Genomic DNA, 12,173 nt, shown 5'->3' on the forward strand with positions numbered 1-12,173 from the left:
ATAATGTTAATATTATTGGACGCTTTCGTTAAAGGATTCCGTGGGTGTGTGGTCGCTAGGAACGGTGTTACTGTAAGGTTTTTAACTGGTATATTTAATTAAGGATGAATTAACAGTTACTGTTGAATAATGTGAGTGTTGTTGTGTGAAGCAGTGAGGTCTGGCAGTGAGGTCTGGCAGTGTTGTCATCACCTATAATCTCTTAACTGTTATTATTGAGCTTATAAGAACAGATACATTATGTATGACTGTAAATCATACATGTATGTATGTATGTTTGAGTATGGGAACATGTGAGGTGACTAGGCAGGTGTTAATAACATGGTTGAAGAAATAATATATGTGATGTATGTGGTATGTTGGAGTGTTAAGTAGACGCGTCCACTACCTGTGTTGGTGCACCAGTCAGGCTCCAGCTCCACCACCACCAGTCCGCAACCTGTGTTGGTGCACCAGTCAGGCTCCAGCTCCACCACCACCAGTCCGCTACCTGTGTTGGTGCACCAGTCAGGCTCCAGCTCCACCACCACCAGCACCACCAGTCTACTATTACCACTATATACGACAGTATTGGTTAACAATGTGCCTCACATAGTGTGTATCTGTCAACACATAAGGTCAGTATATAAGTGTCAACACATAAGGTCAGTATGTAGGTGTCAACACATAAGGTCAGTATGTAGGTGTCAACACAAAAGGTCAGTATGTAGGTGTCAACACATAAGGGCAGTATATAGGTGTCAACACATAAGGGCAGTATATAGGTGTCAACACATAAAGTCAGTATATAGGTGTCAACACATAAGGTCAGTATGTAGGTGTCAACACATAAGGGCAGTATATAGGTGTCAACACATAAGGTCAGTATATAGGTGTCAACACATAAGGGCAGTATATAGGTGTCAACACATAAGGTCAGTATATAGGTGTCAACACATAAGGTCAATATATAGGTGTCAACACATAAGGTCAGTATATAGGTGTCAACACATAAGGTCAGTATATAAGGTCAGTATATAGGTGTCAACACATAAGGTCAGTATATAGGTGTCAACACGTAAGGGCAGTATATAGGTGTCAACACATAAGGGCAGTATATAGGTGTCAACACAAGGTGTCAACACATAAGGTCAGTATATAGGTGTCAACACATAAGGGCAGTATATAGGTGTCAACACATAAGGTGTCAACACATAAGGTCAGTATATAGGTGTCAACACATAAGGTCAGTATATAGGTGTCAACACATAAGGTCAGTATATAGGTGTCAACACATAAGGTCAGTATATAGGTGTCAACACATAAGGTCAGTACATAGGTGTCAACGTAGATCAGTGGTGTCACAATAGTGTGTAAGTTAGGTCATAATAACTACACATATGTCTACCTCTGCCTCACTAAACTTAATAAACATTTCCTCTTGTTTATCACAATTTTTAACACAGGATGTTCTGATAATTGTTATTTCCAGACTCAAACATCCTTGTTATTGATGTTATTTATGTTATTGCCATTGATGTTATTATTGATGTTATTGCCATTGATGTTATTCTGCAGTAATGGTGATAATTATTGTGTGAAAATTGTTGTTAAACCTGTCACTGTTGCCGTGGTAACAGTGTTTATAATAGCCACCGTGTTAATAATGTTATAACCACCGTGTTAATAATGTTATAACCACCGTGTTAATAATATAGCCACCATGTTAATAATGTTATAGCCACCGTGTTAATAATGCTATAACCACTGTTAATAATGCTATAACCACCGTGTTAATAATGTTATAACCACTGTTATTAGTGTTATAACTACCATGTTAATAATGTTATAACCACTGTGTTAATAGGTATAACCACCGTGATAATAGTGTTATAATCACCGTGTTAATGTTATAACCACCGTGTTAATAATGTTATAACCACCATATTAATAGTGTTATAACCACAGTGTTAGTAGTGTTATAACCACCGTGTTAAGTGTTATAACCACCGCATTAATAGGATTATAACCACCATGTTAATAGTGTTAATACCACCGTGTTATTGTTATGACCTGGAGTTTACCTGAAGTTTACCACTGTGTTAATAATGTTATAACCACCGTGTTAATAATGTTATAACCACCGTATTAATAGTGTTATAACCACAGTGTTAGTAGTGTTATAACCACCGTGATAATAGTGTTATAATCACCGTGTTAATGTTATAACCACCGTGTTAATAATGTTATAACCACCGTATTAATAGTGTTATAACCACAGTGTTAGTAGTGTTATAACCACCGTGTTAATAGTGTTATAACCACCGCATTAATAGGATTATAACCACCATGTTAATAGTGTTAATACCACCGTGTTATTGTTATGACCTGGAGTTTACCTGAAGTTTACCACTGTGTTAATAATGTTATAAGATAAGATTTCGTTTGGATTTTTAACTGCGGAGGGTTAGCCACCCAGGATAACCCAAGAAAGTCAGTGCGTCATCGAGGACTGTCTAACTTATTTCCATTGGGGTCCTTAATCTTGCCCCCCAGGATGCGACCCACACCAGTCGACTAACACCCAGGTACCTATTTGCTGCTAGGTGAAAAGGACAACAGGTGTAAGGAAACACGTCGTAATGTTTCCAGCCGCCCGGAATCGAACCCGGGCCCTCCGTGTGTGAAGCGGGAGCTTTAGCCACCAGGCCATCGGGCCCTTATAACCACCGTGTTAATAATGTTATAACCACTGTGTTAATACTGTTATATTCACTGTGTTAATAGTGTTATAACCACTGTGTTATTAATAGTGTTATAAGTACCTTGTTAATAGTGTTATAACCACCATGTTAATAGTGTTATAACTACCTTGTTAATAGTGTTATAACCACCATGTTAACCCCTTGATTGTCACAACCCCAAATGCTGAGGGGTCTCCCGGTGTCGTAAAATTTCCCCCCCCCAAAAATATTTTTTATTATGAAATGATAAAGAATCTCTTCCCGATTGTAATAACACCAAAAGAACGAAATTTGATGGAAACCTGAGGGAATTATGCTCGCGAAATTAGCGACCTTGGCAATATTTACGAATCTGTGATTTTGCCCATTTTGAGCCCTATTTTCGGCTAATTCCATTGTTCCAGTCAACCAAACTCATAACTATTTCTATCGATTGAGTACAAGAAACTGCACATTTACTGATTTCAACTATTCAATAGTTTGCAATTTGGCCAATTTCACGAAAATTAAAAAATATGACAGTTTCAAAATAAGGTTCAAAATGAACAATGCAGACATTCCTGGCTCTAAAATGACATTTTCTTTGTTCATCAGTCATGTCTCCAGGCCCCTCTGATATTACTCTTGCTTTCTATTTTGAATTTTTATTCAAACAAAAAACAGAAGATTTACTGTTATGCAGACTACTGCAATATTGTAATAATTGTATAAATAATGTCAACCCATTCATGAGTGCATATTAGAATGGCTACTTGGACATTTATTGGAAAATGACATCATTTGTTTACTTTTGAACATCAGCAAAAAGCAAACATTTCCCCTACTTTGAGCTCCATTTCAAGGTTCTTTTCATAGTAAAACCAATCAGCATCACCTCTGCTTCTATAATATGTTTTCCATTCTATCAAATGAGACCAAGAAAACGAGAATACAACCATAAATACTATACTAAGTCAGCATTTTAATAAAAAAAAAACGGTCGGAGTTTTTTTTGTTCTCGTTATGCACTGCGTGCTGCAGGATTTTTTTTATATGGCGCACACTGACCATACAGACCCATTGTCTCACATGTGGGCCTACCAGCTTTCTCCTGCTTGATTTGAAGCCACTAGAATTTATATACGTCAAACACGGTGGCTCGTGAGACGTATATATACGACTGAGACAGTCAAAGGGTTAATAGTGTTATACCCACCATGTTAATAGTGCTATAACCACCATGTTAATAGTGTTATAACTACCTTGTTAATAGTGTTATAACCACCATGTTAATAGTGTTATAACCACCATGTTAGTAGTGATATAACCACAATGTTAACAGTGTTATTTATAACCACAGTTTTAACAGTGTGGTTATTATACTATTATGTAGTATAATAACCACTATGGCAGTAATAACTACAGTAATAGTCACTGGTCAGGGAGGATACGTACTTAACTAACACGTCTAGCTCATGTACTGACTTGCTGTATATAAATATTTTTTTTTGTCTATGTTGATAATAGTTATGTGGTAAATGTGTATGTTAAGAAGAGTTATTTGTATACTGTGATGAGAACTTTATCACAGTGGAACTAAGGCACTCGCACTTTTTTTTGGATTATCCTTGTAGGTAATTTACTCGCATCTTACTATGTATGAATGTATGATAATTCTACTTATGTGGACCTGTACCTAAATAAACTTTACTTTACTTGCTTGTCCACCTAGCAGTAAGTAGGTACCTGGGTGTTAGTCAATTGGTGTGGTGCCATGAAAAGACTTGTTCAGATTTTTAACCTGTGGTAGAGAGGGTTAAGATAAGATTTTGTCTCTTAACTCGATCACTAGCTCAGTCGGCTAACACACTGAGGTCCATGGTTCAATTCCCAGTACAGGTGGAAACATCAGGATATGTTTCCTTAAGACACCTGCTGTCACTGTTCACCTATTAGTAAAATAAGTACTTGGGTTTTAGTGGACTGGTGTGGGTTGCATCCTGGGAACAAAATTAACCAAATTTGGCTGAAATGCTCTGCATAACAAGGGGCTTTCTATATAGTAGTATGTCATTGATGTCAGCTGTGGTCTATATACCTTGTACATGTACTTGTGTTATCCTGGGTTAGTCACCCAGGATAATCCAAGAAAGTCCTCGATGATGCACTGACTATTTGTCTTATTTCCATTGTCGTCCATCAGCCTTGTCCCCCCAGGATGTGATGCACACCAGTCCACTAATGCCCAAGTACCTACTTACTGCTAGGTGTAAGTAAACATGTCCAACATTTCCACCCATGCCAGAGACTGAACCCCAGACACTCAGTGTGTGAGGTGAGAGCATTGCCAACCAAACCGAGGGACACCTTGATGTTGGTCAGGACTCTTGATCCAAGGAACTGGACTTACCAACTCCTTCCTTGGATCAAACTAATGCTTCCCAATTCCCAGGTGCTATATGACCCATAAGAGTTTAACATTTTCCCTTATTAAAATGAACAAACTTATTAGTTTGTCTCATGAAAATAGATTTTTTTTTTTTGCCCAATAAGACTAGTTTTATTCAGGAAATTATTTATAATTTTATACAGCACAGAATTGTCAGTTTATACAATACTGTAGTTGTAGGGGCATAATTATTACAGTAATAGAGGCATTCATTGCTGTTAAATTATGCAGGTTTTACCTACAATAACAAATCATTCACTGTGGCTTATTTATTATTAATATGTATTATTAATAATAAATAAGAGAATTGAATGAAACAGAATGACTTCAAGAGTGTATCAGTCTGTAGTGAAAGGAAGGCGGGGTAGAGGTCGGCCTAGGAAAGGTTGGAGGGAGGGGGTAAAGGAGGTTTTGTGTGTGAGGGGCTTGGACTTCCAGCAGGCATGCGTGAGCGTGTTTGATAGGAGTGAATGGAGACAAATGGTTTTTAATACTTGACGTGCTGTTGGAGTGTGAGCAAAGTAACATTTATGAAGGGGTTCAGGGAAACCGGCAGGCCGGACTTGAGTCCTGGAGATGGGAAGTACAGTGCCTGCACTCTGAAGGAGGGGTGTTAATGTTGCAGTTTAAAAACTGTAGTGTAAAGCACCCTTCTGGCAAGACAGTGATGGAGTGAATGATGGTGAAAGTTTTTCTTTTTCGGGCCACCCTGCCTTGGTGGGAATCGGCCAGTGTGATAATAATAAAAAATAAAATATCTTTATTTGCTACATGTACATGTACAAGGTATACAGGCCTAGCTGACATCAGTGACATACTACTGTATAGAAAGGCACTTGTTATGCTGAGTATTTCAAGAAAATTAGGTCAGTGTCCCAGGATAACACCCACACTAGTCGTCTAACACCCAGGTACCCATTTACTGATGGGTAAACATAGACAACAGGTGTAAAGAAACACGCCTAACGTTTCTACCCTGGCTGGGAATCGAATATTTACCAAAAATCATATATGGCTAACCCAAGCCAGGTACTAAAAATAAGCCATGTTGACTTTTTTTGGGTTATCCTAGGTTCTCTAAACATATGCTGCTATGTGTGATAATCTATAGAGAGAAAATAACTTTTTTGTTTCATGTTTATGGCAGAGTATGAGTGTATATCATAGTTAGCCCTGTGCTATACTCCATTTTCTCTAATATAAGCCACCAAGACAAGGATAGGAGAATGTTCCTGGTGAAGAGTGAGAGAACATGATTTACGGGACCACCGTAATAAAGTGGTAAAATGAGTGAATAATGACTGGATCTGATGGAGTTAATGTGGCTGACAAGTCCGTGGATTTTAGAGTAATGAAAGCATCTTTACAGGCTATTAAAGGCCATGTGACGAAGGCATACAAGTGCTTGGATTTGATGAATCAAAGAACCTTGAAACCTAATGAATTAAAGTTATATTTAGATGCTTTAGAGAGTAGATTTGAGTGGTACAAATTGTGGTTTAAAGACTGTGAAAGAGATCTGCTGGAGAATTGTGCAGATGGAATGGAAATGAATGTTTTAATTAATCAACATTACGAATTGGAAGAAAAACTGTCTTGTAAAAGTAAGGCTTTGAATAAATTAAAGGGTGTAAGCCAGGCAGTTGATCAACCTATTAATGCAAAGGGTGTGTTTGCCAAAACCTCCAGAGTACGGTCTGTAGGAAATCAGACTAGGTCGGCAAGAATTAATTGTTCAATTGCAGACCAGTCAGCCAAACAGTTCTAAGGATATAACACATAATGACTCTGAAGTATCTGTCAAGTCTCAAAAGGGAAAAATAATCCCAGTGGTAATAATCATAATTAAGAGTTAAATAGGCACTTATCAAGTGACAGGAATCAGTAATAGTGGTTCCTCACATCAAGATAAGAGGAATAAGTACCTCAGTGAGGGTAACCCAGTTAATAAGAGGTCAGGCAAGGAAAAGAGAGACTGTCTCTTCTGCAAGGGTACTCATTTCACTAAAAATTGTAAGATAAGATAAGATAAGATTTCGTTCGGATTTTTAACCCCGGAGGGTTAGCCACCCAGGATAACCCAAGAAAGTCAGTGCGTCATCGAGGACTGTCTAACTTATTTCCATTGGGGTCCTTAATCTTGTCCCCCAGGATGCGACCCACACCAGTCGACTAACACCCAGGTACCTATTTGCTGCTAGGTGAACAGGACAATAGGTGTAAGGAAATGTGTCGAAATGTTTCCACCCGCCGGGAATCGAACCCGGGCCCTCCGTGTGTGAAGCGGGAGCTTTAGCCACCAGGCCACCAGGACACCACAATGCCTATAATTCGTGGGATATTAAAGTAGAAAGAATGAAAGAACTTGACAGATTTATCAGATGTCTAGACAATCATAATGTAAAGGATTGTCATACCAAATTGAACAGTTGCTATCAATGCAACAAGGGAAGGCACCATACAGTTATGTGCAGGGTTGTATGTAATTCTTATAATAATGGTGACAATAATGATAATGTTAATAACCCTGACACTACAGTGACTGATGTAAAGGTTGCAGCTAATGGCAATAATGATGGCCTAGCTGAGGTAGCCTTGCCGGTGTTGGATGTAATAATTCAGGATAAAGGGCATAAATCCAAAACCATGCGGCGTCACTCTCCTCAACACTGGAACGGGCCATGTAATATATGGCAGACTACCGCCTAGTAATAATGACTAGAGGAAGTAGTAAATACAGTCACAGTGTCTTACTCATAAAAGACCAACCCAGTACAAGTATTCTTCTATCGAGGATGATGTTGAACCAGTCTAATTTGTGGGAGCTGGACAGCATAGGGATTAATATAAATGAGGAAAGTCCAAATGATTCCGTTACTCAGGAACAATACCTGAAGGATGTTAAATGTGAATCTGGACATTACTGGGTGCGACTTCCGTGGAAGCTCAGCTGTCCAGAATTACCTACTAAATTATAGGATAGCGTATGGACAGTTAAAGGGCCCAGCTCTGCGAACTGAGCAAGACACCAGAATTGTTGACTGTTTATAATGATATAATTAATCAACAGTTAAATAATAAATTGTTCTTACTTCAGGCGACGATAAATGCACACCTTAAGTGCACAGGTGGTCCACTGAGTGAAGTAATTGGGTAAATAATCTTATGTGGACAATTTCCAGGTGTGACGTCAACTGAAGAGGAACTAATGAGGATATGTGAAGGGGTTAATGAAATAATGCAAGGTGCAAGGATGCCCCTGAGGGAATGGAACAGTAATTAGTCCATTTTGAGGGATCAATAAATATGGATAGCCCTGGAGTTGAAGTGCCTATATGCAGTAATGTGCTGGGGTTGACTTGGGATACTGAGAGAGACTTGCTATTGTTAAAGTCTCATAATTCCAGTATGCCCAATAAATTAACCCAGAGAGTATAGGCTTAGTGTCACACCTTACAATAAGAGGGAAATTGTTAATACCAGAAGCATGGAGGCTTGAGTGTGCTTTGGATGGAGCCCTACCTGAGGAGTTAACAGGTGGAAAGAATTAATGGGTGATTATGTAAATACCAATGTTGGAGTTCCCAAGCCAGGTGGCCAGTGAAGATGGGAAAATTTTACTCCACATTATTTAAAGTCGTCTAACAATGACCTCCGCCCGACTGCAGTGTGGAAAATATTTTAATTTTCCGAAGCTATAGTGCCTAATAGGTGTTTAATGTGTCGATATGGGTCAAAAATGTATTTGAAAATGGAATTGAACCAAGAGTTCCCTCTGCGCCTGCGCGGATGTGCGGGGGAAGAGGTCGACTCGGGGCATGGGGCGGCGGGAGTGTTTTGAATGTAGTGAAGAGGCTGTGAAAACATGGGACCAGGAAATTGGCGTTCACGATGGCCTAAGGATTAATATAGGCCTCACTTCATAATAGGAAGTGTCGTAACTGTTCCTGGTGAAGCGTGAGAGAACGTGATTTACGGGATCACCATAATAAAGTGGTAAAATGAGTGAATAATGGTAGGACCGGGTGACTGGCGCATCGCCATGGACTGTGTCCCGGGGAAAAATACCCGTGGTTTAATCATCACTCATTGGTCTCAGATCTTAATGGAGTGGCCTCTAATGTGTATAATAATTAGGAGACATTAAACTGTACGGTGGGCTAAGAAGTAATCAGCGATAATAACACCAAGTTAAGAGAATGTGTGAAGTGAAATGAGTCGCCGTTCTCAGAGTGAGCATCTGTTTTATCTCGTGTTCCTGTCTCGAGGATAGTGAAGTTTTTATGGAGTCACAACTTCTAAACCGGGACAAACCAACGGATACCTTGTCCTGCTGGAATAAGAACCGTGTCGGTGTAGCAGGACATCGAAATGTGGTGATGAATGGAGGAAATAAGGAGCATCAATCACCCATAGTTAAGTAACCCTTCTAGTTATAGCAGACTGATACTGGCCAGTTAGGTATGTTGTAATTGGATAGGTTATGGGTGATCCAGCTACTTCAAGTGACCACCAGAGAATATCTGGTAAGTGGTAGGATTATGTACAAGTGTTTTTCCTTGATGGATATATCCATGTGTAACCTCACCCCCCCCCCTTCATTCAGTTAAACTAATATAATCTATACAGTCCACAATTAATTAGTAGCGCCGTACTTGTGGGCGTTATCCAATTTATACTGGTCTCGGCTAGATATGGATAAGATTGTGAGGTCGAAGGGACCACCTGTAGTGACCAGAGGTGGTTAAGTTTTCTCACGTGTCTACACGGGTTGACTACGGTAAACAATATAGTTGTTGTCTCCCAATGAGATTACTCGTATGCGTGTAATGTTGAGGTACGTACAGGTAACACCCCTAGAAAATTTTCCATAGCCAAAATTAGTGCTGAATAACTGAAGGAACCTAATAACTGATTGCCGGATTTGTGATGGCGGACCTGTATAATATAACAAAATGATCAATATGCTATTTGAAGTGCAGAAACAGGTCATATAGTCATTAGATAAGTTACTGCGCATTCAAGAGAGTGGATTATTCTGTTAGTTAATGTAATTTAAAAACGTAGTTTGATAGGGTCACAGGTTACACTTTAATGAAGTACAGTTATTCAATATTTATTTAGTTGTGGGTGAGTAAGTGGTTTTTAAGAAGAGTCTTGAATTGATAAACAGACAGTGTTTCTTTTATATTGACCCTTTGGGGATTTCGGACGTACTAGTATGGCTTACGACCCAGGGTTTTTGACGTACATATACAAGTATGTCTAAATTGTAGTGCCCTCAAATCTAGTGAGAGAAAGCTGGTAGGCCTACATATGAAAGAATGGGTCTATGTGGTCAGTGTGCACAGTATAAAATCCTGCAGCACACAGTGCGTAATGAGAAAAAAAAAAACTTTGACCGTGTTTTTTGATTAAAACAGCGAATTTGCACTGTACAGTGGACCGCCAGTTAATGATATTTTTTCATTCCAGAAGTATGTTCAGGTGCCAGTACTGACCGAATTTGTTCCCATAAGGAATATTGTGAAGTAGATTAGTCCATTTCAGACCCCCATGCACTTATATAAATAAACGCACTTATATAAATAAACTTACATAATTGGTCGCATTGGGAGGTGATCGTTAAGCGGGGGTCCACTGTATTTTCATATGGTATTTATGGTTGTATTCTAGTTTTCTTGGTCTCATTTTATAGAATGGAAGACATATTACAGAAATTGAGATGATTTTGACTGGTTTTACAATGAAAAGTACCTTGAAATTGAGCTCAAAGTAGCAGAAATGTTTGATTTTTACCAAAGTTCGAAAGTAAACAAATCATGCCAAGCGTCCAATACACATCAACTGGTGAGTCTAATATTCTTTCACAAGTGCGCTGATATTATTTATACCATTTCTACACTAATGCAGTAGTCTGCATAACAGTAAATCTTATTTTTTTTGTAAGAATAAAAATTCGAAGTGGAAAGCCAAAGAAATATAAGAGGGGCCTGGGGATGTGACTAACGAACAGAGAACTTGTTATTTTAGTGCCAGGAATGTCTTTCTTGTTTATTCTGGACCCTATTCAGAAATTGACGTCTTTTGAAATTTGTGTGAAATTGGCAAAATTGCTAAATTCTGACCACTTTATTGGATAGTTGAAATCGGTAAATGGGTGGTTTCTTTTATTCATTCAATAGAAAAAAATGGAGTTCTAGCAAAATAGTTATGATTTTTGTCGACTAGTACACTGGAATTGGCCGAAAATAGGGCTCAAAGTGGGCAAAATTGCCGATGCGTAAACATCGTCGAGACCGCTAACTTCGTGAGAGCATAATTCCGTAAGTTTTCCATCAAATTTCATACTTTTGGTGTCATTATGGTCGGGAAAATATTCTCTATCTTTTCACGAGAAAAAAATAATTTTTTTTTTTAAATTTGGCCGACCCTGAGAACAAGTGTCTTAAGAGGACCTGCCGACCCCCAAAGGGTTAACAGGTAATGAATTCCAAATTTTTGGGTCTTTTATGTGCATTGAATTTTTACATTGTGTGAGATGGACACAAAGAACATCAAAGAGTGATCTGTGCCTTGTGTTATGGTCATAAGTTCTGTTGAGGTTGGTAAGGAGAAGTTTGAGGGGAGGGTTTATATCTGAGTGAGTGATATAGGGCCAGGAGAGCTGATTGTGGAACATAGTACTGTATCTTTGATAGTATGCCTACGGTCTTGGAGATTTTCTTGGAAATTTGTTGTACATGTGTTTAAAATTTGAATCTATTATCAAGGTGGATTCCTAAGAATTTTTCCTCTGAGTTTTGTGATAGGTGATCCGTTTATCATTATGTTAAGAGGAACATCTGTAGTTTTGTTCCCAAACTGAATGAAGTAGGTTTTGTTGACATTGAGAATCAGTTTGTTAATCATCATCCAGGTAGATATTTTCTGTAATTCGGTATTTACAGTATTGGCTAGTATGACTGGGCTTGGGTGAGAGAAGACGTATGTAGTGTCATCTGCAAATAGTGTGGGTTTGA

At 38.7% G+C, this 12,173-nt stretch overlaps 1 protein-coding gene across 2 annotated transcripts in view; it reads left to right on the plus strand.

Annotated features, from left to right (window-relative positions):
- Window positions 1–235: 235 nt before the first annotated feature.
- LOC128685213 (NFX1-type zinc finger-containing protein 1-like) overlaps window positions 236–12,173 on the plus strand; it is a 429,985-nt gene continuing 418,047 nt past the window's right edge. Inside the window, exon 1 of one of the 2 annotated variants that reach the window (XM_070080633.1) lies at window positions 236–617. The gene's annotated coding sequence lies outside the window, so the exon portion shown is untranslated. Of the gene's footprint in view, window positions 618–1,292; window positions 1,307–12,173 lie in introns of those variants that run through there. The other variant, XM_070080696.1, reaches the window with a different exon arrangement.

Source organism: Cherax quadricarinatus, chromosome 1 (assembly GCF_038502225.1).
Source record: "Cherax quadricarinatus isolate ZL_2023a chromosome 1, ASM3850222v1, whole genome shotgun sequence".
NCBI classification, from domain to species: Eukaryota; Metazoa; Arthropoda; class Malacostraca; order Decapoda; family Parastacidae; genus Cherax; species Cherax quadricarinatus.